Raw genomic sequence first — 16,196 nt, 5'->3', positions numbered from 1 at the left:
AAAGAAAGGAGAAAGCCAGGAGATACTACCAAACACTGTTCCATCAATGAAGCAGATGATTTGTAGACCATTAAACAATACAAAAGAATATCAGTATTCTGCTTGTTCAGATTTCCAAAGACTGACTCTGAGGAGTAGTGCTGTCTCTGAGGTCTGCTATGCAAATATATAGATTTCTTCTTTGTGCTTGTGTAAGGTAGCTTAGGTACATGTGAGGTGAAACAAATACAGGTTGAAATAATTCCTACAAATTGCTCATGGTAAAAATGTGTTTGAGTAGTGCAGTCAGGTGAGAAAACTTGTGTTGAGCATTGATTCTTAAAAAGTCCTGGCCAAATCCTCAGCCTGCATAAACTGGCATCATGGTACCTGTGCCTCTCTTTAGAGCAAAACTGGACAAAATATGGCAATCAATGCATACGGGCAGCTTGGTTTATAGGATGCTTCTTCTTTGATAAATAGCTGCCTCCTCACATTCAAGTTAACGAGAAAATCTATCAGCTGTAAAAGAATCTACTCTTAATTTGACGTTGTAGGGGACATAATTAAAGCGTAATAGAAACTGCTAAATGAAGAACTATAATATACATATTGTACCCTCAGTATAGATAGCCCCATCTGTTTGATGACTTTGTCAGCAGTTGTTTCTTCAGTTTTGTTAGTCATAAGCATATCACTGCTGAATCTCACTACTAAAAGTCTTCATTGTGTTATAGGTTTAAATAGCATAATTCCAAATTTGAAGTGTTTGTGCAGTTGTGCTATGTGGCACGAATGAGACTTCTAATTTAAATCTTTCTTGCCAAATACGTTTTCTAATCTGCAGAGAATTTTTCATCTCATATTTTAACTCCCTAAAGAATCTTACTCTATCTAGACATGATTATCTTGTAGCCTGAAGCCAGTTGAACATAGCTACAGATTGTAATCATGCAAGCAAAAGATTAAAAAAACCTGAGATGTATTTCATTCTTTTCACGAGGAATAGCAATATTAATAAGCCAACAATGGGAAGAATAGAAGATTTTATTTTTCCTTACGTATGATGTAACATAGTGACTGACTGATATCACAACAGTATGAAAAAGAATCATTAGTCAGAATTAAATATTTATGCTGCAAAACATAGAAGAGATGAAAATGAAATATTCATTCCCTTATTCTGATCTTTCTAATTTCTGCCATATCAATATTCTATACAGTGGAATGCTTCACATCACATGTTTTGGCTACAATGACTTGTTATTTCAAAGTGCTCTATGTGCTAGTACATTCTTCTTTTTGTCATTTTTAAAATCAATTTTGGCCCTAAAAAAAGGTATTTTCATGTTTTTTTTTCTTTTAACATATCATTTACTGACTAATCAAAGCCAGAGAAAAACCTCACTCAAGTGTCTCAGGTAACAATAAATCAATAATAAATTTACCCTAAACTGTTTCTTATAAATTGCCCTTTGGCTATACAAATCACTGGAAGAACAGAAAATAAAATGGCTTTACAAATTCCCAGCATCCACAGTTACCCTAGGCCCAATGAGTTGTTCATCAGCTGAGTGTCAGGACTATACACATAGCTTAAGACTCTATAGATCAGACAGAAACAATTCCCGTGAGCACAGCTGTGCTCCTGGTGTCACACAGGCGATGCAGGAAGGGCTTTTGCTTAGCGTTTCCCAGTGAGCCACCAGATCCACCACCAAGATTCTTCTGGTAGTCACAGGTTATCTCCTGTTTCCTTCTTAAGTCAAAAGTTTTGATGGGAAGGCTTAATGGAGAGAAACACAACTGCACCTTAGAGATAGGTTATATGTGGGTGTGAGTAAGAAGGCTGCGTTTCCGTAACCATGGTACTGTAAGTATCTTGGCTCTTCAGATATTGTTCTGCCACACTGATCTTCACAGCCACTGTGGTCTTGCACTTTTGGGAAAGTAATGGCCATTTAGAGTTATTCAAACAGTTAGGCAAACAGATGTTGGCAGTGGATGGAAGTAAACAGACCATGTTTCTATGTCAGTCAATTTGGGGGCCATTGGTAACAGAAGAAGTGAAGAGGATCCAAAACATACTTCAGGATGTTTATCTCCTTGTGTTTTATGTCCACCTTTATTGGTACAGAATGAAAGAGAGAGACTGTCCTTACACTGAAACTATGCCTATGATAAAACTGGGAGGGATCGATTGAAACACATGGAAAAATATCCAAACATGGGCTTCAGCAAGGTGGTTGCAGAGGCCTGAGCTAGTCTGTCATCACTGCTGCAAGCAAGCTCAGAGGTTACTATGTTTACTGTATCTGTACCCAACTGCAAGGCTGTCATACCTGAGTAAGCTAAGTCCTTTAACTTCAGGAAAATCTCAACTGCATCTGTGTTGAATGCTTTAGGACTGGCCTGAGTAAGACTATGCAGAATGCCTGAGTGGTCAGAAAGCCTGAATCCCTGAACTTTTGCTTATTTAGAAAAAAGAAAGAAAGAAAAAAAAAGCCCTCTTTGAGAATCTTGCTTAGGAAAGTCAAGAATTCCTACATTTCAATATGAACTTTATTTTGGTTAGCCTTCTGTAGTAGTTGACCATGGAAAATGTCTTTTGTGGTACAGAAATGCTTTGGATGACTGCAAATGCAAATTACTCCTTTAAAATGGAAAAATATTTTGCCCAGGCCCAGAATCCCAAGGTGCAATTGTAGACTTTGCTAAGTAATGCTAGCAATGCGTCAAAAATAAAACAAGATAATGGACGTTCACCTCATTCTGCTACTACTCTGCTGTCCTCAAACATACTTTACTGCATGTAATCAGTCTAGTTATCACCATTCAGTTATGTTTTATTATACTGTCTGTCTTTAATTAATCTTTCTAAGGATTAACTAGAAAACATGAAAACTAAAAAATATCTTTTTTATTACAGAAGAATGATGCAATGCTTTCTTACAGAGTCATAGCTCCAGGTCAGATATACGGTTTTCCTCCTTGTGTTGCAACCTGCATCTAGACTATGTTTTGACTTTAGGACCTACTAACTCCTTCTTTCCAGTGATTTCCAAGCCTTAGGAAGGGAGTGAGGTGTTCACCTATGCAAGCTGAGGAGTTAGCTGAGGTCACTGAACACAGCTGGTTAATAAATGGGATTTCAGGTTATTTTTCAAAAAACCTCTCTTTTTCAGATTGTTTTTCTTACAGTCCTTACTGTACTATAGTTTCACAACATTTTGGTTTAAATTGCTGCAAACAAATTCACCACAGCTCACAACTGCACAGTATTGCTTAATGCATTTTTAATATTCCTCTAGCGAGTGTAACACAGTTTGAGGATCCCTGTGCTCCTAAGCGCCATTTAAATCTGAGCCATTATGCATTATATAAAGAAAACTCTGAATCTCTTTTTTTGCAGCAAAAAAGCTGCACTTGATCTTTGAGTGATGACTAAAACTTCATAATTACTTGGGCAAATGTGCCATGAAACACTGTCAGCTGCACTGTGTCCAAATCATAGTGCCACTAAATATTTTCTTGTATTACAAAGATTTGAACATTATATCAAGATTTACTTGATTCAGTATTATTTACTGAGAGAACCTCCAGGAAATACTGGATAGTGGTAATCTTACATACATATTTTAAGACACAGGTATCGTCATGACAGTGAAAGGTATCAAATGTACAAAATCAAACAGAAGTATAAGAGTTTCTAGATACCATTATAGAACTATTTTAGAAATTAATATAACAATCAACAAATAGCAGTTGTACAAAAGCTGGTGGAAGAGTGAGAAAAGAATTAGAAACACTAAGAGACTTCCATATGAAAAGAGAAAGAATTAAAATACCTAGTTTACAGAAAGGAAAACAAAAAGGCAGTGAAAGAGTATTACCTATAGGAGTTGAAAACATCCTAATTTAGTGACAATAATTCTGAGTTTCTCAGATTACACAAGTGTTGTCACATACTGAACTAAAACAGAAGGTCAGTCAGGGTGTCAGGCAAATCAGATTCACTGATTAGACTGGCTAATTCAGCCAGTCAGCACGGATTCAGTTTGCCAATCAGTTATTTCAAGGATTATCATTATAGCAATCATAATCTGAAAGGTTCTTTCTATGCATGAAAGATGTGAATATCCTGAAGAGTGTGGCCTGGTCAAAACATTGTATCTATTCAGTAGGATATGCAGTCAGTTTATAGTTTTTAAGAGTAGAAAAAAATAATAGTAATAAGGATTGTGTTCTAATAAAGATAAAAGGCTATATTGTTTATAAATGTTGTATCTTTTTCCAGAGAAAAAGGGAGGCTCTGTCTTTCTCCCCTCTCCAGTTTAGATCCATTTTCCACATTTTATAATAATTAGATCTCCACAAAGCCAAAATGCAGTGTTTCTGACAGCAGTCAAACCAAGAGCTTTTTTAAGTTCAGAAAAACCCTGTTGCAGACAATCATCAAATTGCTTTCTGTAAGAGAAGTTTCTTCCTAGCCCTCAGTTGGGGGGCTGCTTTGCATTCTGAAGTGTGAAGACTTCTAATCCCATCACATTATCAACATAAATGTCTGACTTTTTAAAGATTCTGCTAAATCCATGGCTTTAATGACATCTGATAGCAGTGAGTATCACAGACTAGCTACAGACCAAGAACAAAAGTTTGTATCTGTTTTATTTACCTTTGCTCAACTTCAAATATGCTAACCTTTAATGTAACCGAATATCACATCATTTTTATACTGACAGAAGGATGAAGTGAGGGTCATTTTGTCTTTTCTTTTCAACCTCAGAAACATTCCCTGTGCCAAAAAACTTTTATATAAGAAATTTCTTCAGAACTCCATGAAAAAGCAAAATCCTACTTTGAGAAATAGGTTTCAGGACAGTTGAATGAGAATGTTAGTATAAAAAAACCTGTCTAGGCAAAGTCTTCAAACATCATGAACTTGAAGGATTAAAAGAAAAGCAAAAAAGTCTGATTCGGCAGAAATTCAGCAGAACAGTATTTTCAGTCAAGAGAGTGAGAACCAACAACATTTTGAACTCCCTGTCCAGATGGAGAAACATTGCTAGATACTAACCTACCTGCCACTAATCTGTGTGGAAGCTACAGTCATGTTTTTGGTTATTCTTCACTCTGAACTAACTTGTAAATAATTCAGCTATTCTCTAAAATTTAGAATGAAAAACCCCAAAGATTCTGAAACAGCAATGTTTTTGTACCACATTTATGAAATACAGTGTAAATGTTGAATAACACATCTTAAAGATGAAAATCATTTTATTTAAATATTTCTCATTAAAGTACAGAAAAAAATCTGATGTTCTTAGGTTTGCAAGGACCTGCTACAGTAGGTTTCCACTGGAGCACCTGATGTTCCCTTTAAATGAGCTTGTATTACCATTAAAAGATAATTAAGAACAGTTTGTGACTTTCAGAATAATGTAAATTAGATTAGAGAATAACCTGGTGTAAAATAGGGCATGAAATGAACTATAAAGAAGCATGTTTGAAACCATTTTAGCATTTTTATTGGATTAGCTCAATCAAATAGTGATACCAGTGCTTGAGAACAAGGAAAGGAGAACTCATACCCAGACCTTAAATGGACTCTGTCAGGTATCCTAGATGGACATTTAATTATTTATTTTAGTAGAGACAAGTTTCTACCAAATATAGCGTACAGTTTAAAAATGTATTTATTTTTTTTTGCTGAAAGAGTTAGCACAGACATGTGTCTATGCTATATGTCTTTAGCATAGACAGTGACCTTACTAAGGCTTAAGGTTTTCAGGTATCTGCCTGGGCTTGGTCCAATCTTCCATAGAATAAAGGACAATTATGAAACTCAATTCTGAATTTCACAGTTCCAAGTTAGGGCATGGTTACTTCTTGGAATATCATTCAGTCTTTTGACAAATTTTTTTCGTTAGTAATTGAAATCCAAACATTAGACCTCTGAAAGCCTGAGAATCTCTAGAAATGCATAACAGGAACAGAAACCCATCCATCCTTTAACACGCACATTAAGTCTGGTTTCATTCTTTAAACAGAATGAAAAACTGAAACTGTAGAGAGGATAAATAAAACCTTATTTGGGTAATAGCCATATTCTGACATTTATACTTCGTGTAGATTAAGAGCTGGTCCTTGCTCCAAGGCATTCACATTTTAAATGTTTGCAGTGTTATGCTGAGATGTTATGCTGTTGAGTTATTTCATATGTCCATGCCAGGCTCTTAGTATGTTCTGTACCTAAAATTTTTCATGTGTAAACCAACCCCTTTTTTTCTGGAATAGATAATACAAGATTTATACAGATAACATTCAAAAATAAATAATAGAAGATTATGACCAGAGTCTCTAGATGATTGCGGAAAAAACAGAGTGATTGGGATAAAAACAGAATTAACAAAAATTCTGTGTAATGGAAATAACAAAAGTTGAAACAAAATTAACTCCTTGTGTTCAGGCTAGTTCCTCTTTCCATGGATCTAGGAGTATTAATGTGGAAAGATGTTCACCATTCAAGTGCTAATTGTGCTAAAGAATGTAAGAAATTGTAGGAATTAAATGAAGGACCCTCAGTTCTGTGGTTCTATAATACTGAGCACAAAAAGTAGGGTTTGGGCTCCATTATTTTATAAGTTAAAGCCAGAGAGCGGTGCTGAGAGAAGTCTGTGCTAAATGAAACTGGCCATAAATGGCTTATTGCCATCGCCCAGGCAGACCACAGAGCCCAGGCAGACCACAGAGCCCAGGCAGAGGGTCTTTCTTCAGCTACAAATGTCTGATTTGCAAACTGAATACAGGTATGAGAGATACATGGGAGCTGCAGAAATGGTCTCCAGAGCATTTCAGGGACCAAATTCCAGAGCTAGATTAGATACATGCCAATCTGACTTTTAAAAAATCCGTTTGCAGACAATACTGAGCTGTCCTTGCCCTGACTAACCTAGGTGATGGCCTGGAGAATGCAACAAAGTTTATTAATGCAGAATTACAGGGAGAGCATATATCTGTCCTTCACAATCAATCCTAAAACAAGCAATTATCCCCGTTAAACTAATCCTAGAATAAATGTGAATTTATTTTAAGGCATGAGAGTGGTAATGTCTAAGATATTAAAGAGAAAAGTATCAAGAAACGAACAAGTAAATTCTTTAGGTACCGAAAAATTTAGAAGAAGGGGATAAATTTGGGTTCAGATGTGTGGCTTGTTGCACATTCATACTCATCAAAATAAAAACGCTGGCACAGAATCAGGCATGAATTAGAAAAAAAAAACCCTATGAACTAGCTCTATTTTTGGTAAATATATTAAGCCTGACACAACAACATCAGGCAATAAACTCACAATTTACTGTCTGAAGTTTAAACAGTGTGAAGTGATTTCAGATTTAGACTTGTTACCACTAATCTACTTTATTCCAGGTCTAATGATAGGTGGTTAATACTGTTATGATAATTAGGTGCTTCTCTTGTCTTCAAAGTCAACTTGGATTTTTGGTAAATTACCTAGTGAGATGAATTAAATATCATTAATTTTTTGCTGACATTTTGTTCAACATGATATTGAAAATACAGATTTTATTCAAGTATTATAAACTGATCTCAGAATAAGAAGTATAAAGAGATTTGGCAAAACAAAAAAATATAGTATGATTTAATCCTACAATCAACAAAGATGATGCCCTGGAGCTCTACTATGAACATCAGTTGTTTACAGCTCACTGAGAAGAATTTGGCACTTTTTCCCTAGGTTGCCCAGCTACAAGGTAGGTCTGTTCAATCTTATCTTTCTCACAAAGACATGAAGAACTTTTAAGCTCTGTGGGATTCTAAAGTGAAACCATTTGTTACAAAACAGCAAAATTCCCTCTTTTATGATCTACTTAAAAAACCACAACCCCCCAAAGTTCTCAATTCATTAAAAAAAAAGAAACCAAACCCAAAAAACAGACAGGTCTTTAGCCTTCCAACTAGCAAAGGAAATTAATGCCAGATGTAACTGGAGGTATCAGTTCTAAACTCCTAGAAAAAAAGATTTTAACTGAATGATGGACAGACAGGTCTAACGTGACACCCTTCTAGGCCAGTAAATAACTTCTCAGGGTGAAAGTATTTGTCCTGATTAGATTCAGAATGAGTCAGCAGGCAATGAGCATGAGAACGCTATTACTTAACCTGTGGCAAACACGTTTTCTCCTGCTTATACTCCTGCTATCCTTAACTGGTTTGCTGGACATAAACGTTCTTTTAATACATGAAATACATCAGGAGAGTCCCAAAGAAGCCCAGTATTTTTATTAAAAAATGCTCATATTCAGTAGGTCCACAGCTTCTGGAGTTATAATAATAAAAAATTTGGCAAGGATCAGTGTCCTATGGAAAGGCTGAGTCTGCAGTGTATTATGAGAGCTGTATCTCCCCCAACCTGATTATATTATTGTATCATAAAGATTACATTGTTCAGTGGATACACAAATATTTTGATTAGATCTTTCATGCAGTGCTGTTGGTTCTGCTCCACGGAACATGCCTCTCTCTTCACTGAACTTCCATTATTTTTATACCAAAATGCATCTAATATGCATCTGTTAAAATCGTTCCTTAATTATGGCTAATTATGATAATGACAGTGTTGTGCATAAGATTCAGCTTTTTTCTCTCTGATGCCATAAAATGTCTATGGCAAAGATTCCTCAGTTAGCTACCACGTCCAACAAGCAGTGGGACTGGAGGAAGAGCGCCTATTGGGTAACAAGATGGAGATAAAAAGACTGTGCTTCCACATTCCCTGTTCGTTCTAGTCCCATACTCCTCAGGCAGTGTCAAGGAGTGGTTTATGCCAGTGACTGGCCTAAAAGAAGGAGGTCCCACAAACTTCAGCTAAATTTGTGGCCAAAAAACCCCTACCTACAGCTGCAAGTGGACTTAGTATTAGCTTGCTCCAGTCCTAAACAGGACGAACTGACTGAATGCATCTCATGAAGGGCACTATTCTAAACGCCAGGGCTTACACAAGCTCAGGTACAGGACACACTATTCCCATTGCAGGGTCCTCATAAAGGCTTAGGCAGTCTTTAAAATCTAAAGCTATTACTGTAGCTTTTACTCAGAATGATTAAGTGGAAAATTGCCTTAAATGTTTCCTGGGTGAGGCAAATGAATGATAATTAAATTGATTAAATGGAAATGCAGTTGTGAGGTATTGGCTGCTTTTACATGGAAAATTTACTTTGTAAATATATGAAGAATTTGTTTTTGATCAGAAAGAGTGAGATATCTGTATGGAAGATTTTGACTTTGGAACAGCTCTTGCACAGTGACAGTGGATTAGATGGGAGGTAATTCTTAAGTGTGTATGTGAAAACACCAAACCAGGTGACAAATCATTTTTGCCTTACTCATGTGAATTACATATCAAGTTAAATGAGTTTACAGGCATGAATAAGGTAAGCATATGGGATTTGGCCTAATCTAGCTGAAAATAATACTAAAAAACTGCCGTCTCCTTTTCTTCCCTTGCTCAGATTGTGTACCACTCCTGTCAAGAGGGTGTAAATGCAGAGTAACTTCACAAACAACTCTTGACTTACACCACTGCTCATTGAGCATGACTGTCAGTCCCAGAGGTCTCCCTGAATGTAAGTCAATCAATATTTTATTGATTTTTGAGTATTTAGAGAGCTTAGTACAGAACCTGTTTGGAGAAAGAGTTCCCTTCTCTTTTCTAGGCAAGGACCAATCTGCTAGATGAGTTGTATAAACATTTTTGTATCAGTAAACCAAATCCATGTTATACAGTGCTTTATAAGACACAGTGTTTAGTATCATGAATTAATTGAGAGTAAGAAGCAGGAAAGTAAACTTGGCTCGCCCAGTAAGAACAAGCTGATTATTTCACAGGAAGTTATGCTTTTTGATTTTTTTTTTCCCCTAAGTCTATGACAACTGACCGAATGACATTTTCCCTTTTACCTAGCATGTTAGGGCTGCTTTAGCTGAACCAAGGGCTACCAAGGAGCAAACATAGCTGGAATGCAGGAGTAATGAATGATCCATCCTCATCTCTAGCAAGTCCTTTGCTCATATGAGCAGTGCAACAGTGTGCCAGTTCTGTGCTGCTCAGGCCAATCAACTACTTCTGTGCTGGATGAAGGGAATAAAGAGGCTAGATCAGGTCTGAGAACTGTGTACTAAGTTTACTTTGACCTTAAGTTGCACGCTTGTGAAAGGAGAACTGATTGGTAGAAGAGCAGGTGCAACTTGCTGAGCGACTTCAGGCTAAATTTATAAAAGTGTACCACTCACATCGTGCGGTTCCGTTTGCATCAGAATGTAGCAGATGCTCAATAATGCTTACAGCATGTAGAACAGGAAACGAGAAATACAGCACACAATAAAACCATAGGGCAAGTTTGGGTGAGAAAAATGCAATGTAATTACTGTGGATAAAGCTGGCAAGGACACTTGGGCAAATGTCACTATTGCTGCAGAAGTGTGCCATGGGATCTTTACACATGCATTATTCAGGACGTCAAGCAGTTTTACAGTTCTTCTTTAAGCGCAGTTGCCCTTGCATGTTATGCTGGGCAGTAGTCTTTTAAAGGGGAAAGGGATATTTTCTGAACCACTGACACTGCTATATTGTGCTTCATACACGTCAGCATTGACTTCAACAGTTCACACCGTAGCCCTCTACTGATGTGGGCCAGGACAGGAGTGGAGTGAAGTGGCTATGCAGTAACTGTCTGCAATCAGCTTTGACAAGGGGCTGGAAAATATTTTTCTAGCAATAGAACTGATTAGGCATTCACAGCTAGAGCTGCAGCACTGTAGAAATGCAAATAGATTCGTTCTCTATAATGGCAGCGATTACTGCTTTGCTTCATCCTATAGCTGGATCCAAGCAGAGAGAAAAGAACTGACATTTCTGCACATCAGAATTGTTCTTTCATTCTCTCCACGCTCCCAGGTTTTTATGTATCCTGGACAAAGGATTCATGAATGTACTGCAGAGTAGCCTTTTAGGGGTGGGAATAACGAGCTATATGGTCTAATAGCTCTTTTTTTGCTCTGATTTCTGTGCCTCCATGATCTACTCTTTTATTTCATGACTTCAAGGGTCAGAGAAAGAAGTTCGTTTTCCTAAATAAGCAAGACTGAAGAACATTCCCTTCTTGGGAGGACATTTATATAAATTAACTTATATTACATCACTGAGCATTGCCTACTGTGAACTATGGTAACTTCTGGTTTTGATATTATTATACAGCAGCTGCAGCCATATTTGTCTAAAACAAACAGTTTTACAGAGCATCTGTTTAGAGTTCATCGTAAGCTGTAGCTTGCAGAAATCCTTTTTTTTTTGTAAATCCAATATAGACAATCAATTATTTAAAACGTTTGCCAGTAGCATTGTGTATCATGGGTTGAATCACAGTGTTCATGCTGCTCATATCCCATTAGGGAAGTCCTCTTTTCTAAATCAGATGGGGCCTCCACAGATGTGCAAATATTTTGAGGCTATTCACAAGAGTAAAAAGTGCCTCAGAAATAAAAAACATTAGGCTGCTTCTTGGTACAGCTCCAAGCAATTCTGTTGAATAAGTGTTTTTGGAATTTATTAAAGAAACTTTAAAAATTGGCCTTAAGATCTCTACTTCCTTCATTTTTGAGTTCTTGCTAATGTTAACTTATAAATTATACTTTTTATATCACATTTCAAGTTTTTATACATATGCACACACACAGCCTTCTTTTTATTAGAGATTTCTCCCTTAGAGTAATCACTGTTCTATGTTTTGGAGCAATGAAAAGGTTAGACACTTTACCAGAATTACTTAACTTGTCAAACATCTGCTGAAGTCAACACAAGCTTGGGCTGTACAAGGAAATAATGATGACAATGTTCCTTCTAGTAACTGATTGTACAGTAAAAGCCAAACAGAATATGAAAGACAAGACAGAACACAGCAGAGCTGTCTGCAGTTTAGCACTAGCACTAGCACCAAGAGACTAGGGAATAAATCTTGATCCCACCTGATAGATGCAGAAGCCTCAAAACTGGAAATGAATTTTAAATATCCATTCAAGTGCATGAAACCTGCATGAGCTACGAAGGCAGGGAGGAAGTCACCAGTTATGTCCAGTTTCTCGAGTATGTTTATGAACTGCACTTTGCCACCCCCTGCTGCCCAAATCCTATACAAAGCAGCATTTAGTAAGTTAATCAAGTCACAAGCTTATTTGAAGCAAATGATATTTTAGCTACAAGAGCGGGTGTCAGTATCTTCCAGTATCATTTTACCTCAACAAAGGTTACTGTGAGCTTCGTTCTGGGGTGTTCATACCCACACTACAAAACTAAAAAATAGACTTTTAAGTATAAATTTGGTACATTTTGTTTGCCACTTCTGTTGCAAGCACTTCAGTTGACTGTAGTTGTGACGTGACTCAGCTTCAAGAGCACAGACTGGAGTCTTCACCAAAGCTCCTCGCCCAGAAGCCAATGCATTGCTACCATGCAGCATACTACTACTTTGGCCTGGCTTAAGGAGTCCCCTAGGAAGGGTTTTTCCCAACCTTTTCTGCTCCTCCTCATCCTTTTGCAGCTCCAGCCTAAAGAATACCGGAGCCTTGTTTGTCCTAGAAAGACTATTTGTACCTGCTTCTGCTGATTGAAAATACTTCCAACTTCAAATTAATTTTAGTGAGTGTTAGAACTTCTAAAGGATAAAAAGCAGATCCAGAAGCTCCATTTACATGCATTGAAACTTGAATTTATTTGGTGGTATAGAAAACAGAACCTGCCTGTAACACCTTGCCAGAAGAAAAACCACAGATGAAAGGAGGAAATGTGGCACTGAGGATTTTACATTTCCATTGCACTTTGATGTTCAGCTCTCACTCCCCTCCCCACCCGAAGCAAGCTAACACCATGGTGTGTGACTACATTCCTCTAAGTGGTTGAATCTGCCTCCAGGCACCTTCCTCTTAGTCTTCCTTGCTACATTTGAAAGATCATCTGCCTCCCCAGCATCTGTTCAAGAGCAATGATGATCAATGCTAAAGGAAGAGAAATCCCAATGGCAATTTTGTCAACTGGAAATTATACGGGAGGCTTTCAAAATGGGCTAGCAAGAGGAAATTAAGAATAGGTTAGAAGACTACAATGATCAAGTGGTTCAAAGAATGGAGAGAAAGAGGGAAAAGTCACTCTGATGTCTTCTTACAGGCAGGAACCCCTGCAGAAGAGGAAGTCTGAAGGCACAAGTATTTCAGCGCAGCTTCTTGGCACTGCACTAATGTTACACATTCCCTTGAGATATGGGCTTATATAGCATCAGTGCAGAAAGAAGACAGCATTCCAGCAGGGGTATTGGCTGAATAACACTGCAGTGTCTCCATCTCAAACATGTTATAAAAGCATCAGAAGATAGGAACATAAGTCATCTCTTTTTTATTAATTGACATATTTTGTATTCTTTGGATTGTTCAGCTTACACTTGGATCATATTTTCAAGTTTTTCTTCACAATAAGACATTAAAAAAAAAAAAAGTGAGGTCTTTGAACAATAAAAAAAGTCTTGCAGTGTGGCAGTTTAATTAAAATATCAAAGATAATGCAGTTTGCCAGTAAAACCAGGCTTGATAACACAGAAGCACGGCACACCTCTGAAATGTGTTTTTCTGCTTCAGCCATCTGTCCTGGCAGTTACCAAGAGTTTACGTCCTTGTAACACAATGGGGTTAGTATCTAGTCGTTGCTGTTGAAAAGAGATATGGAGGCAGAGTTTGAATAATTAATTCTTTCAAAGGGAAAGCCACCCAGAGGCCAGTACCTAATGAAAAGAGGAAGAACACAGAGGAGAATATTCTGAAGGGTATAGCTGCAGACTCCTCATTTATAGCTTATCTTCTGGTAACTGCAGAGCTGAAAGTGGCCCTGCCCATGACAAGCTAATCTCATGTTGTGGCATTTTTTTCCCGTCTCAGCAGAGGTTTACTTGTTAAAGCCCTTCCTAAGGCTCTTTAATCAGGGGAAATATTAGCTGAGAAGCTTCTTGGGATTGTTTGTCCTTCACAAAGCGGCTGTGAGCAATTATTGGGAAACGTGTTAAACTACTATTAGTGTTCCTTATTGATGTGGAAGCAGCCTGCCTGGATCTCTGCAGCAAAAGCTTCCCCTGGAGAACCTAATGAAAGAACAGCCTGATTTAAAGATTAAGATTAGAGAGAAGCAGAGGCAGAATGGAGGAAACTGAAAAGCAAAAGAAAGCTATCCAGGGAACTTCAAGAAGGGAAGGAAGACAAAGACTTTTTGACAGAAAATTGCCCAGTCAAATGCTGGTGTTATAGAGGTCTTTCACACCAGAACCAATTCAGGGGAAATAAAAACAGCCTTTCTGTGAATCAACATCTGCAGATATTTATTTTGAAGTTTACTTGTTCTGGTTATATTTATACTACTATCAGTAGCTCCACTGTCTTCAGTGGACTTAACTTGATTTCACTAATATAAACCTATGGGCAAAATTTGATTTAGTTCTTAATTATATTAAGTGTTTTTGCCTTTAGAACCCAGAGGCTGTTTGTGTCTATCCTGCAAAGAAATCTTGCCAATTGACAAATCAGCTGGAGAACGAAGGTGCTTGCTCTGAAGGAATGAAGTCCGAACGGCTTGTAAACCTTTGATGACCATCACCTGTCCTGTTAGGCAGTGGTGGCTCCTAGGCAGACTCTAAAACTCATGGATGTGTACTGGAGTCCTACAGCGTTCTTCGACAGGCACCTGATCTCAGTGGGGGACACTGAGACCAGAGGCACAGATCAGGCTGTGAGGCTGACGTGTGAGGGAGTGCTTGAGGGATGGGACGATTCATTTATAGCAGACCTCCTTCTAATTATACAAATGTCTTGGCTTAGTGGAGTATATAAATAGACCTACCTACTGCCTGTGTGATAACTGTTGTCTCATACTACTGTTAATGCATGGCAGGTCAATATGTCATTAATCCATTCTTTTGTTAAAAAATAAGAGATATATGAAAGTCCCTGTAATGCAGCAGACACTGCTGAAGAGAAAAGTTGATAACATTTTTGGCAGAAAGGGAGAAGTTACATTAGATGTCTTGGCTCATGGGGAAAAAGACAAAATTTATGTGCTTACAATTATCATTAGATCTTAACTTTCAGCAGGTTTAACTACTACCTTCTCTTCCCATTTATTTTTGAGTTGTGTGTTCATGAATGTGCCGGTTTGATAGCCCCAAAGGCAGAGAGCATCTGTTTGCCTATAAAGGAAATATATTTATAACGTTGACTTCCAGAAACTGCTCCCAAAAGAGTGCTTCAGTCATACACTTCAGGGGCTAACTGGAGGATCAGTAACGTAAAACCCCCATCATCTTGCCAAGATTACTAATGAGGCTGCAATTTGCTGGTGAGGGGTGGCAACTGCAATAGGTTTTGCAGTCCATACCTTTTACTAGAAGAAACTCATTTTGTCACATAGTCACCACTAGTTCATGTTTCTGGAGTCTCTTCTGATCCTGCAACAAGTATTCCCATAACTAATGTAATTTTGTCATTGACGTCCTTAAATCATTGTTTTCAGGCTCAGGTAACTAAGCTCAAACTTAGAAAACTAAATGAAGAGATCTGAAAATCAGGCTGTTGATTGAGATTTGACACTTAGGCATAAGGGACAAAAATTTTAGCTAATAGACTCGGTCCGTCCGTGATATCCCTAACTTACTAATAGTACTTCATCAGGATTTACACTGAACCCTTTAATACAGGCAGAACCCTTGGGTAGCTCAGTGTTTGAAGAAGGAACGGTTGCTTGGTAACTCTGCTTGCTGTCTTCCTTACAAGCAGTGCTCAAAGCCGGGGAAAAGAGGAGCAAGCGGCCTGGCTCCTGCAGAGTTGGGAAGCTATTCCCATCACGCAGTGAACACGACAGCGGGCACTGGCTCCTGCAGATTGGGAGACGGAGTGCTGCCGCTGGTCATCCAGAGTCTGGATGCCGCCAAATCAGGTCCGCAGTGAGGACTGGTGCCCCAACCACCAACCTAGTGAAGAGCTCTAAGTAGAAACCGGGCATTTTTTTAAAAAAAGGTTGTTGGGGTAAAATGAATTTTTTTTTCACCCCTATTTTTCTTTAATCATCTAAAAATTGACACGAAACCTGGCTTTGGCTCGACGTGACG

The 16,196-nt window shown here is 37.9% G+C and overlaps 1 protein-coding gene across 1 annotated transcript in view; it reads right to left on the bottom strand.

The window, feature by feature from the left end:
- The window catches only part of SLC9A9 (solute carrier family 9 member A9), a 224,500-nt gene that overhangs the window by 178,772 nt on the left and 29,532 nt on the right, over nucleotides 1-16,196 (bottom strand). The window lies entirely within an intron of this gene.

Source organism: Apteryx mantelli, chromosome 9 (genome assembly GCF_036417845.1).
Source record: "Apteryx mantelli isolate bAptMan1 chromosome 9, bAptMan1.hap1, whole genome shotgun sequence".
In the NCBI taxonomy this organism is placed as follows: Eukaryota; Metazoa; Chordata; class Aves; order Apterygiformes; family Apterygidae; genus Apteryx; species Apteryx mantelli.
Note: the sequence above shows the minus strand (reverse complement) of the source record. Positions and strands in the feature narration are given on the sequence as shown.